General features: G+C 36.0%; 1 protein-coding gene across 1 annotated transcript in view; it reads right to left on the reverse strand.

Moving 5' to 3' along the window:
* The window catches only part of stet (stem cell tumor), a 121,273-nt gene that overhangs the window by 84,697 nt on the left and 22,072 nt on the right, over positions 1-14,504 (reverse strand). The window lies entirely within an intron of this gene.

The following is a 14,504-nucleotide window of genomic DNA, read 5'->3' on the forward strand; positions in this document are numbered from 1 at the left end:
CCCGCGTCCGGTATGGCGTTTTTATTCATCAATGAACAAACCCGTTACGTACTGGACATAATATTAAATTCTGTACGAAGAAAAACTAAAGAACGTTGGTTACGAATAAATTTTAATGAATGAATGAAACGATGTTCGTGTCTACATGATTCATTCAAAGAAGTTTTGTATGTGTAGACCTCATTATTGTCTTCAAAACTTTTTTGAATGTTTATTATAAAGATCGTCTTCTTCTTCTCTACACCAAAATTTGTAGCTGGACATAACTCGTATAGTTCGAAAATGAAATCCAATTTGGGATTTCAACCATAGACAACAGTATGAATATTCCACCACTTCATAGTACGTTATTACGTAGATGATAAAGGCATCCGCAAACTTCATCTAATGAGTCCAACTTCTAGTTCTTTGTCTGCTGCGCGTGGGCCGGCTTACTTCATCGGCTAACTGGCGCGTCCGCTGCAGCATCCTGCCTCCTTAGCTAACACTGACCTAAATACCGAATGATCATTATTAGGTCAATTGAATGGCATCCAGTAAATTTGACGTGTCCTTAAAGGTAAGGTAAAAACCTGTCTTTAAAGGCGTAGAAAAAACCTGCGTAAATTAATGCGAGCGACATTATAATATTAGGTTGTGTTGGGTAGAAGACGCAATGTAGAGTCCTAAATCTCTTCTTTACATGCTCAGCAGGATGAGGTCGGTTTTAGAAATAAGATACTAACATTAGCCTAAGTTTTTACTAACATTTATGGATCTCTGTTATCTGAATTAAATACTTTTTATTTTATTTTTTATTTATTTATTTTAATAACATGGTCATATTTGATAATTTGAGCTTATTACCTCGATTTACAAGCTGGGTGGACCCTTTATATTTTGCAGAGATTCTAACAAATTCTAGGCATATGGCTACGAGTAGCATGTTAGGATTTTCTTTTTACATTATCACTGTAAATAATAGTTAGGTAAATAAGCAATTTTCTCGACGCCGAAAATTCTCAAAACACTGACTAGCAAGCAATTTGAGGCAATTATGTGCATCAAAACTGCGGTGCAAATACCTACAACCTCTAACACTGACCCACATTCCTGGAACCGCGGTAATCGGGTCAATCAAAGGCAAAGCATTGCACACGTACACAACTACACACATGTGCAAATAAACAACAATCGTCCTCTCTCAAACCAATAATCCTCATTTTTTTCCGAGCGATATAACCTATTTGTTGATTCAAATCGGCACGTCTAAATACAGGGGACACAATGTGGGCTTTTTGTGTGGACCCGTTGATTCCATTTGGCATTTTTTGCCGATTCGGAAGCCGCAGGTAGAGAGGCCAGTAGATCCGCAAGTTTTTTGGGGCCTATTATAGTGATTTAGTAATGTTTACAAATTGCGAATTTGTGAAGCAATAGACGTCAGGGCACGTCAGCTGCGTTACTGGCCAATTGGTTGCACGCTTGTTGCGTACGTCTTGAGTTATTTGCTCAGGAGTGCAAATAACATGGAGTGGGTCCCGCTCTTTATATTTTAGATGTCATCCACAACAAAGCGAGCATGCCAATCAATTATACTTATTTAATGTAAAGCTCAAACTTTATCTAGTAACTAGATCACTTTATAACTTTTAAGTAACTACGAGTACTTACTTGGAGTGGCCAATTACACTTTTTTTTAGTTTGGTGCGTACTTGAAAATGAATAACTATATTTAATCTTACATCATCCATTGAATGTGATTTAAGTTGAGCAATCCTAATTTCATAGCTTTTATTCGGTTGTCAAAGATTCATTTTACCATGAAAGGGGTAAATAAGATGCACTTCGCATCAGTTCAAGTGCACATAACGTTATTCAAAAATATTTCAGATTAAACATAATAGGCAGTAAAAGGATTATTCGGTACATTAATTTATTCCATTGAATATCGCAATGGTTATTAGATGAATGATAATGCCATTTTATGGGGCTTATTATTGATAGACTTAAAGAGAACTTCTTAGGTCGTTTGTAGTTTTAGTTTTTTTATTCTTTTAATTTCTGATTGCAGATAGGTATAACGTATGTTTTCCAATGATTATTATATTCTATGATAGCAGGCCAAATAATAAATAATAATGTATTGAGGTGTGTGGGTAGACAGACAGACAGCGAGACAATATATTGTTTATAGATCCTGTCTCTACATTTGAATCATCAGCAATCAGAGCTTCAAAGTTATTGAACCCATTTTCCAAAGTTTTATTAGTTACTAATTTTATTTCTGAACACTGTAATATTAGGTAATCTGCTGATGGACTTGGAGGTTTTGGGTTCGATTCTCAGATGGCATCATGCATACACACGAAAAATTAAATTTATTTATTTACTTTTTTTGTATACTTGAATCCTGCATGTCCGGAAAGATATACGATTGCGTGTTACTGAGAGCATGTTAAGCCTCATATAGCGGCACATCAAGTTTGACACTAACGTTAGACTACATAGAAAAAGAAGAAGATTGAGCTGGCATCAGACCAGAAGGAGGACTAGTCCCACCTGTCTTTCTCACATTAACAACTCCTGTATAGCCTGGATTTGCCTTAGCTTCCAATGAAACCCATCAGACCAGAAAATGACGGGAATTCGAAAAGTTGTTACAAATATGTCGCGTGCAACAAGATATAAACGATACGTGCCGTTGTGACGTGATCTACTGAACAAATGTCGTACGTGGCCTCTACGTACTAAGTAATAGAGGCGATTTTGCAACAAATTTTATGGCCAGATGTGCTGTCGCCTGTACAGTCAAAGGTCAGCGGGGCCAACGAGAGCAGTCACTCATCTCGTACGCTTGTCGTCCAGTAAAAAACGGAAACAAACAGTATAGTAGCGTCGTCAACCGTGTCCGTGAAACGGAGCGATGCGACGGTGGCATGTGGCGGAACTAATCAGCCGCATTTACATTTACCGTATTCTGCCGTACGAGCGTAGAGCACGCAGATACAGCTATGTGCGCCACGCGTGTTCGGGGAACACCTTATCAAATTATGCCTCACTGTGCGAAATTCATTCGTTCGTTCGTTTTAGTCAAATGACGTCCACTACTGGACAAAGACCTCCCTCAAGGATTTCCACAACGAACGGTCTTGCGCTGCCCGCATCCAGGTACTTTCCGCGACCTTTACCAGATGTCCGAAAGTAACTAAACCAAGAAATAAAGTACCTAGTTTGGTAGACTTATGCCCGTTTTCACCATCAATCCCTAATTTTTAAGTAACCCCTATTAAAACAAAATTCCTGTTATTTGTTACCATAGGGGTCACTTAAAAATTAGTAATTGATGGTGAAAACGGGCATTAAACCACCATCTCAGACCTAGAAATTTCGGGTTCGGTTCCCAGTGGAGGCATTTGTGCTCAGTTTGGTTGACGGGTTGTGACAGGGTCAAGCATTGAAAGCACTGGACAGCATATCTCTACAAATAAATGAAAATAAAAGAAAAGTTATTACACCTAATTGTCTTTTCTTTCTTTTTCTTAATTTAATTTTTACTTAGACTTATTCCTATTTGGTTACATAATAAATAGATACTAGGAACGTTGAATTAAAATTACCATGCATAATATCGCAGTAAATGGTAACAGTTTAACTTCGCGTAACAATGGTAGTTATTTTTATACTCACTCATTATAATTTAATTGAATTATTCTAATTAATTTAATACGGTCTCACAGTGGTATACCCATAATTAAAGTTAGCACTTATACTATAGAATACACATGTATATGAGCAAGAAAAAAACTCTAAACAAATACAAAAGACTCATAAAAATAAATAATGGGGTTACTAACCTCTCTACAGTAACTGTAAACTCGATTTATTTCGTTTTGTAGCAATTGTTATTTTCCGACACCTGTGTGAAAGTAATTAAAATTAATCTTGGGGCAAATTACCAGTTTGAGTGCAAGTAGGAATATAGTGGCTTTATCTCAGGGAATCACATTTTGAAAATCGGCTGTAATTCAGTAGCAAGAAGGTTCACGCGGTTAGTTTCATAGAACTAGAAGTAATAAATAAACGCACAGTTCAGATTACTGCGCTAATGTGGGAGTTTAACTGTTGAAATTCTATTATGTTGTTTACACAATTAATTAAGAAACGCGACGGTCCACTATTCTTGATTTTCCACATTTTGTGAATTGATCGTCCCATTAAGATTTACAAAAAAGTGAAGTAAGTTTAGGTTAGGTTTACTAGATAACAATAAAATGAGTGTGTGTAGAGCAGTCGACAGGATCGCACTAATGTTTGCTCGAATCGGTAGTCATACATTTAGCCAATGTAAACTTTTTGTGAAGGTATGTTTGGTACACGTACCTATATCTATGTATGAACATGAATTAATATAGGTAGTAAGGTAAGAAGGACCACCACAGTACAGTTAATGGCCAAGAACTAAGCAAACCAGTCATCCACGCTCAGCCGTTACCCAGAATACAATTTTGGCTCGTCTGCAAAAAACCCTCAGGTGGTCATTTGGTCAATTATCACGGGTCGTTACGCGCCGCGCCCGCGCCCCTTATATTTACTTTGTCTCGCGGCACGCTCCCTATAATCCCGAATAACAAATTATGAAATGGATGAAAAACCCCGGTTAAGCTGTCGGCGATCCCTAAACATAATGTTTGATTGTGCACTAATGACAAGGCGCAGACTCGTACCCACCTTTTATGTAAAGCCGCCTGACATTACCGCTCGATTAAGACAAAAACAATTTTATTCGTAAATCAAATAAGGTCGTAAATGCCTTTCCAACAGTTATTGTTGTCAGTGCTTCTACTAAGGAGGTCCTGGTAATTGAGCAATCATCTACTCTAGCCCGTTGCGGTGAGCGACGCATCGAAAATAAATGAACTTTACTATTTGTTTTATTTATTTGTTAGATCCAATGTTTTGAACGGGATTTAAACAGGGAAGGATTTCTATGGCTTGTTGCGTTATGCTGTACAAACGTGATCTTGTTTAAGTTAACAATTTTAAACACATTAATCGTTTGTTGTCTTCTAAAGAAGATTGTGCCATATGCCTGTGTCTACACAGGCTTAAAGCACAATCTTCATCACTGTCCCGATACAAAATAATATTTTGTTATCAAAATTCTTAACCATGACTAACCAATGACCGCAAAGCTACCACAACAGAAGCACAATGCCTAGCATAAAACAGGTCTCTCAAATATTTACGGATATAATAGCTATAAAGGTACCCGATAAAAACCCACAGTCACCGCGTACAGGTTTCGCTATAATGAGTTTTTATGTAAGTATGCGAATGGTTCCGTAGAAAGATAAATTTTGTCATATCAGAACATACTGTTTTGGAACTCTAATATTAATTTGGAAAACGAATGTTTGTTTTATTTCTCAATACTGATACTACGGTTTTCTGTAGCACATGATCCGTAGCACAGCGTAGTTTAGCTACTACATAGATATACATTGACCATGCTGGACGAGCACTATGTTGCACTTTAAACTCTGTGAAAATGAAAAGTCAACCTTTTTCTGAATCATTCAAATTCCAATTCGCATACGAATTTCCAACGATTATACCGAAATCCGTTTCGCGGTTTGTGTGAGTTCCTGTACCTATCACAAGAAAAATACGTCTCCTGTTCACACAGTGACACATTATTGTCCCAAGCCGCTATTTTATTGGCCAATAAACACGGATCACCAAAGCGCTATGATAGCAGGCGGCTGTATGATTAAGCACCAGCATATAGGATGCAAGTTACCACGGTCATTAGCCCGACCTTGCGAATGTCGCGGTCGGCGTGACTCACGGGCGTGTTAGACGGAACACAGACAGGTCACACTATCCTTGTTTATGACATGACATGTGTTACCATGTTATGAAATACTGTTGGTAAAACTTCATGTTCAGTTGACAAAAATATAGTATTAATTGAGGCGATACGATACGCTCTGTACGAGTCAACTCGCACATTTTTTATTACTAAATATATTGTTAACTTGCATTTTATTCATGCACTTTGGCCAGCTGCGACTGACCTACATTTGGGACTTTTGTAGTTCTAACATTTTAAAAATCAATGCAATTAAAGCATTCGGCAGCTATACACGTCGTTCAATAAATCCCATCAGCGCTTGATACGGCGTAGTTGTCTGACATCTTCAACAGTCTTACACTTGACACCAAATCTTACACGCTCTAACTGACCTAACCTACTGACACTTCTCATCTCCTTACGATCGAATTAGCTTTATCGAAGTCACCTTGGCAGGAAAGTTGGTTTCGTCATTGTTTCTTGTAATCACTCTACATTAGATATACTAATTAAATTAACTGAAATAAAACAAGATTTTCCTTATGAAAGGAGGAAAGGGTCAATATTTTACTTCGCAATAGGTTTATTAGGGAAACAGGCAATTTAGTTGTCAATCTTGCTGTATGGTTGCTTTTATTGGCTCTGACATTACACAGTGTTTTGTTCATGTTGGAAGGTCGCCTCAATGCGGGTGGTCAAATAGTACTTGTACGAGTATCTAATTAAGTTAACGTTATTATTTCACCGTCGGTTAATTTCCGTTAATGCAACTCGGTAAAAACATATTGAATTATGCAAATAATAAGCATGTTCATGAAAAAAATGTTTTGAATACCATCCGCTAATTCGAATTTATGGATGATGGCACATCAAACTTTACACTGTGGCTTGATATGTACCTAGTTGTAAATAGGTGTGGCTTTACACATTTTATACATAAAGAAGACTGCTATTGATAAAGAAAATTGTGCGATTGAAGACACGCTCAGAAACTTTACACAAAACAAAATTTTGAACAAAAAGAGTGCAGTCATTTATTTCATTGATCCAATCACCTCGTTTCTCCCAAAAACAATGTATCAAAAACAGACGTTTCGAAGAACCATCAAAAGATCAAAGGATGTGTTGAAGCTGAGTAATTTAACAGCAATCCTGAGGACAACGCAGTGCAACAGGATGCGTCAATTCAAACTAGTCGGCGGTAATAAGTGATTCTATTGTTAGGGATAATAATAATAATAATAAAGATTTTTGTTTTTATAATGTATTTTTATTTTTTGATATTAATTACATTGTAAAAAGAAAAAATTAAAAATAAGAAAGTAAGATGAATAAAGGAATAATAATANGATGATTGTTGGGGGGGGGGGGTCTAAAATCTGAAAAAATCGATGACGTAATTTATGGACGGCCCCTTAGCAGAAAAATGACGAAATTAAAATTAAGAAGACTTTTACATTACAATAACTAATCAACAATACAAAATAATAGGCGTTATAGAATACGAAACCGCAGCAAATATTTGAACAAACTGCATAGGGCATAAAGCCCGATTTAACTGGACAAAGAGTTCATGTTATTTTGAAATACTAAGCGGGTAACCTACAACAAGGATTTTCGCATGTTTATTAAATGTATTTTACATGAATATTATCTGATGAAATACGAATACCTACTATATTTTTTTAAAGAACATTATTTTAATTGGAGTTACTTACTCCGATTAAAATAATATTTGAATTGAATTTATAAAAATAATGTAAGGCCTATTTGTTTTTACATATTTTTAAATTATACCCGTATGCACCTAACCTACATAAGTAGGTACGCAGCTACCTATTTGTAAGTAGGTCACTTATTACTTATAGGACTCTGCCTACCTACATGATGCTATGATACGGGACTACGGGAGTATGGGACCCTCTGCACACGTGTTGTGACCCGACCGGTTTTTTTTTTCAATAGATAATACCTACGTCACTTTATCTCAAATTCAGAACAAAATTACAAAGGATCAACAATGTACCTATCTATCTTTTTTCTTAAACATAATGGACGTTAATCTAAACTTTTTGCAAAATAACAAAACAGTTAAATTAATAAGTTTTTTACAATTTTAACTTATGACAGTTATCTGTATTATTTGTTTATTACGCCACAGATCGTCGTAAGTAGGTAGGTACCGCCTGCTATTAAATAGAAGAGCGTGTCCCGGGCAGGACAGTAACCATGGCAACGGAGTGCACTGCGACTCGCCCTCTAGTTTGGGATACGACGGTGAGGTCATTCACCTTAGTTACTGCACCCAAGTACTTTTAATTCAACTTTGTGTTTTTCAATTTAATGAACCTTTATTTAGACGTATAACAAATGTTTATACCACACATAACTATTTCCTAAAGTACCTAACAAATTTTTATCGAAAATAAAGTAAGAGTAGCGACATACCTTAGAGCGGGACGATAACATCATAACATAACTTTCTTTTGAATAGTTTTTGTACACATAAAGTTCATTTCTATTTACACCGTTATATTTTCATATTTCACTTTTTGTTACGTCACTGGCAGTGGTTGCCTATTTATTATCATATTTTTCACAACATCCCGCGGTCTAATACTCTTTGATACATTTACGAAAACATTCTTCAGAATGTTTAGCTAGAAGACCCTTTTAATCTTCACCGTTTATAGCGCTATCTCTTATAATTCCTTCCAACTTTATTCTCTGGCGACTGCATTGCTCAAAATGGCAACGAGCAGTTAAACTGAATATTTAAATGCCTCATGCATCGACAGATGGCGCTGTATCACACTTTATTGCAAATAATTATTTAAATTAAAGATCACAATTAATAAAATGATGATAATTATAATCCAAAAAATATATAGAGTTAACAATAAAATTTTACCTTAAAGTGAATAAAGTCATAAGCTTTAATCACCAACAAGTTATTTTTATAAACTAGATGGCGCTGCGTCCTCAATAAAATGGCACCAAGAGCAGGATGTAGAGAACAAGCGTGGTGATGCGTGTATTAAAGAATTAAACTATCTATATAGCGTATCTAGTAGTTTGGTATCATACACTTATTGAATAGATAATAATAATTTATAAACTAAAAAAACATCAGTAGACCTTTTCTTACCTACAAACACAGACAGCAAGTTATTAACGCTCTGCTTCTATCAGCATGGTTAAAAATGTTATAATTTATAAATACTACAGACTGTAAGAAAATCGGGTCTTTTAGTCTTCATTTCGAGACTTGAATCTATTTTCAAGACTAGGACTCGTTAGTCACATTCGTCAGAGTCCTTTGAGTATGCTGAGTCCTTTCGGGTATTTTAAATTCTTTAAGCTAGAGTTATGAACTTGCGACAAGTACTCCAACAAAGCAGAGCCTTTTCTAAATCAGGAAAAATTACCAAACGACGAATACGATTGGGTAATAAAAGTAGGTATAAGGGCTTCAATGTGCCTGTCTTTGTGGCTCAATGAATGAAATACTAAAATAATATAAATACATATAATATACCAATTAATTATATTGTAATATAACAGGGTGGGAATTGTAATTCCACGTGAAGAGAAAGAAAGAATAGAAAATTTTACTCAAAGAAAACAATCCTTTATTTTTTTAAAGATTAGAGAACTGCAATCAAAGATTTCTGACTTAGGATAAGTGTGTAATGTGTATCTTGATGTACGAATGGCAGCGTAGGTGACCCCTGTACGTTGTCAACCCAGATGATTTATGTGAAGACATTATTGAGAAACGCACTTAAGCCCTTGACATGAGTTCTTTAATAAATAATAATAATTAGTTAATTTGCTTATTATACATAGGCATACAAAATAAATAAAAGAAAAATAACTAACTAATTAAACAAGAAAAAATAGAGAAATAAATTCAATTGTTTTGAAATAAAAATAATTTTCGCTTTTTAGTGCATAAAAGTTTGTAGAAAAAAAACTTTAAAAAAGTAATCTGATATTTTTTCACCAAAGGTTTCTGATTTCTCTATTATGATTTCCTTCGCGAATCCGTGTTGCGGCCCTGTACTTGCAGATATAAATCACGTGAATTTTATTTCATCCACAATCATAATAAAACTACGTAATGAAAATTGCAAAAGGCGTGACAGTTGGCCTTCATGATACATTATAAGAACAAGTAAAATACTTACATTAATTATTCTCAAATTATGCGTAATACGTGCCAAATCTTAATGTAGATAGATAGGCCTACATTTTTTTTCGCACTGCAAAAAACTTTGTTTAATTCGTTAAAAAAAACTATTTTATACGCACGAAATAATTGAGCTGATAATCATTACTTATTCGTACATAGAGGGTATTAACTAACGGGACTAATAATATAGGTACCACCTCTGTTTGTACATCGACGGACTTTTCTTCAGATCTCACATTTTCTGATCTACAGATTTTGTTTCAGTGATGAAGATAGTTAAAATTTTCATAATAAATTATGTACACTCGCGAGCAAAACTATGGAATCACTTACATGAAGTTGTTTCCACGCGATTCTTGTGTACTAACGAATTTGTTAGTAACAAAAAAAGTGGCACCATTTTAAAGATTAAACTTTTACCTTTTAATTGATACCAAATTCATTTAAATCACACCGGTATTTAAAAAGATATCCCGGCTGATGTGAAGAAGTAAGGAAAAAGACATGTATCAACTGTTTGATACGTCGCGAGTTGCGGCCTACTTACCCCCTATAAAAACACGTGTTTTCGGATTTTTGCTTTCACACGTTGATCCATACACATCTCCGCTTTTTTTGACACTTTACCTGGGATTCGACACCTTCAGAAGCAGCACAAATCCTTGNTTTTCCTGATCTTCAACATGCTCCTTTCCATTGCTGTTTGAGTGCATTTAATTTGTTGTCTTACTTTGGTTGTGTATATCCAGGTTTGGCAGCCGTAAAGTAAGGATGGTAAGAGACAAGTGTCGAAAACAACTTTTTTTAGATGCATGCTGTAGTTTCCTTTTAGGACTTCTTTCAGACTGGACTTTTTTCATTGTTAGGGATGTCAGGCTGGAAAAAATAGACGCGGAGTTCTTTATGGAAAAATAAAGCACAAAAGACAAAATACACAGTGTAACACACCATCATAATATGTACAATGAAAATCAAGAAATCTGAGAACAATTTTTAATAGGAAAATGGTTTCCTATTAGATATTTAAGGGTTGATTTTTCGTGTCGGTATCCTATTTATAACTGAAGAATAAAATTATTTTTCAGTTTTAAGATATAGATTGGAAAATCAGCCTTAATTCTACCAAATAATTGAACGTTTTTGAATCACCAAATGGATGCTATTTGAGATGAGGAACCTTTTTCGTCACGTAGTATTTTTCAAATTACAATAAATTCACTAGTAAAAAGTATTTTCTAATGAAAAATAAATATTATTTTGCAAAGGCAAACATTGGTATTATTGATTTCTGACTAGGTATCTTTGTCTCTAGCTTCAGAAATTATTTATAGCTAAAACGAATGTGGTTTAGGATGTTGTTCATCTTGGTCGGACATTGACACAGTCAGGTTAGAACAGCCAGCTGCTTTTTGGTGACAAAAAGTATGTAAAAATGTCTGGATCGGCATTCAATACAGTTTATAGACAATAAAATTAGTTCAAATGGAGCAAGTTTCTTATTATAGGGTATATTCTACGATGATGAAATAACTAATATGTAACTACACTGACTACCCAATCTGGCAAGCTCTCTTCTTTGATTTAATAGAGTCGAATCATCCCTACTAATATTATAAATGCGAAAGTAACTCTGTCTGTCTGTCTGTCTGTTACGCTTTCACGCCTAAACCACTGAACTAATTTTGATGAAATTTGGCATAGAGATAGTTTGAATTCCGGGAACGGACATAGGATAGTTTTTATCCCGGTTTTTGAAACAGGGACGCGCGCGATAAAGTTTTTCTGTGACAGACAAAATTCCACGCGGGCGAAGCCGCGGGCGGTAAGCTAGTCTTATATAAAGATGTAAACAAGGCTCTAACAGTTGAAGCAAATTGAAAATACATAGGTTGGATACGTTAGGCTTTGACACAGTAGAGCATTTTCGATAATTCTAATCGATTATATCAAACTAAATAATTTTCCTGGCCCTAACTAGATAAAGTCCTTTTGAAGAAAATGGGGTCTGCTAGCCTTAACACTATCTCGTACCCATATCTAAACGTTCATCATCATCATCTCAGCCATAGGACGTCCATTGCTGAACATAGGCCTCTCCCAATGCTTTCCATGTTTCCCGGTTGGTAGCGGCCTGCGTCCAGCGCCTTCGTCGGTCTACCTTGTATCTAAACGTTAATCCTTTGAAATCGGAGATGGCCGATCTCGTCCACCTATTCCCGGTGTACGTGTACTGAAGTGGCAGGACGCGAGTAACAAAGGAGCGCGTCTAAACAGGTCGTTAATAAGGAGGCGGGACTCGCCGGGACTTCCGCCGCATTCCGGGAACGGGACAGGAATAGCGGTGATACCCAGGCATCTAAACGGCAATCAACGTGCTTAGCTTATTGGGTATTAGCTTTTGGTAATGATATTCACGCCCTGAACAAACGTCAGAGACAGCAACGAAATAAAGCTCCAATAGTACAGACTCTCAAGTAAGTAGATAAGTATTTCAACTATTTTCTCAACGATCGCTTACGATCTTCCAATAATTGTGGACAGAATGAACCCTGCATTGAACTTGAATCCGAGGGCATAGCAAAATTAGAGGAGAGGAGAAATTATTGGTACTTATTTATTATTAGCTTTTGCTGTTAGGAGTATCAAACTCGGAAAACATACAAAATTCCAGAAGGATCGACTGGTTGACACCTTTACGCAGGATCTTTAGATAAAGCTCAGGTAATGACTAATAATTTTATTACTGATGTAAATGATTGACTTTTAAGTTCATTGGAGAAAATCTTCCTAATAACCTTAACACTATCCAAACACGTTTCGTGATTTCTATTAACTTTTTTTAGGTAGGTAATTCCATTCTAAATTGTAAAGCTGTTCCATTTCTACGAACGCGACATATCAAAAACTTCATCGGCTTAAATAAATAATAAACAAGAATGCATCTCAAAGACACCTTTCATAAGACCGGCCTAAAGATGGCAATTTCGTCGACTACGCTCGTATGTGCATTGTGTCGTCACGTCTCATTGGATGCGACAGCAATATATTTTTACAGAAAAAGAAGAGGACAGAAGACGGTGGCGGAGACCACCTTGTTAGCAGTAATCGGTTTATGGGTCTTGTCAAAAAATTAACTTATTATAAATTGAGCTTAAGAGAGATGTGACCAATTTCAAGCTGTATCGATGTAACTTGAAGATGAAAATAAGACATACGCAACATGAATACGTTCATCCACAGCCTTAACGTGCATCCAATTAGTTGCAGCTTGTACCTACGTATAATTTTATAATATGGAAATTACCTATCTTTTAATTGAAATGAATATAAAAATTGACCTATTTCTTTTTTAATCAAAACTGTTTTGCTGTAAATTATCCAGAAAATTGCCTATGACAATAAACAAAGATGACGGGAAATTAATAGAATTAGTTAATTACGAGTAAATTAACGTTGCATTTCCATCGAATGTCGATTATGTATGGTTGTCCCATCACTATAGGTACCTGCGTGCCACCGATTTTGTGATATATCATCGGGCGAGAACTTTCGCATTGCCCTTTGAATGCTGATGGGCTGTGAATAAGTTGTCCAACCTCTTTTATTTACGATCACCGCCATTCGTCTGCAGTGTTTACTCGTCTACAATCGCTCGACATAAAAGCAATTTCACCACCAACGTTTTGGACACAGTAGCCGAACAATCGAACAGTTTTCCGCACGATTTTCTAATCGATCTTTTCGGTAATAGACGTGACCGGGAGCTCGGGAACGCGGAATCGAGCAATTATTTGTAAATAATCGATGGATTATCGGTAAAGATCGGGAGCGTGGCAATCGTGACGCGCACCTGTCACGGTGGCACGACGGTCGATCACATCATTTGACCGGTGACGAATCGATTTTGTAACGTTGATGACTTCATTTGAATTGTATCGACGTACCGATTTGCTCCGATCCGATTTCTAAATTATCCATTATGATTTTGTCAGGTTAACGACACTCAAATTGTTGGCTCTCAACAATAGTAACTCAATTAGCTTCGTTATTCAGAATAATAGAGCATGGAGCTTCTGAAAAGCTCTAATGAAAGTAGGCAGTTCAAATCAGTACATAAAAGAGCTAATTTTCTAAACATTAAAGATAAATGCCACAGAAACGTGAGCATCACCCAAAGACGTCGTTATTTTCTGTATGAAAAGGAAATATTTGGACAAGAAATGTCTTAATACTTTATTCGTCGAAATAAAAAAGCGCAGCTATATTTATTCCCATTATGGATTCCATCCAACATCAATAACATTATATTGTGATATAAAGAAGGAGAAAATTACTAAATGGGCGCCTGTAACTTGCGGGGCCCTTTATTTGTCTATGTCCACAGTGATATATCACTGTGGGCCACCGAGACCGCTTTGGTCCAGTTCTAAATGAAATTGGACTCTCTCGTTTTTGACACAAGATCTATTTAGA

This window comes from Ostrinia furnacalis, unplaced genomic scaffold, assembly GCF_004193835.3.
Source record: "Ostrinia furnacalis isolate ACB-3 unplaced genomic scaffold, ASM419383v2 OfSCF4125, whole genome shotgun sequence".
Taxonomy (NCBI): Eukaryota; Metazoa; Arthropoda; class Insecta; order Lepidoptera; family Crambidae; genus Ostrinia; species Ostrinia furnacalis.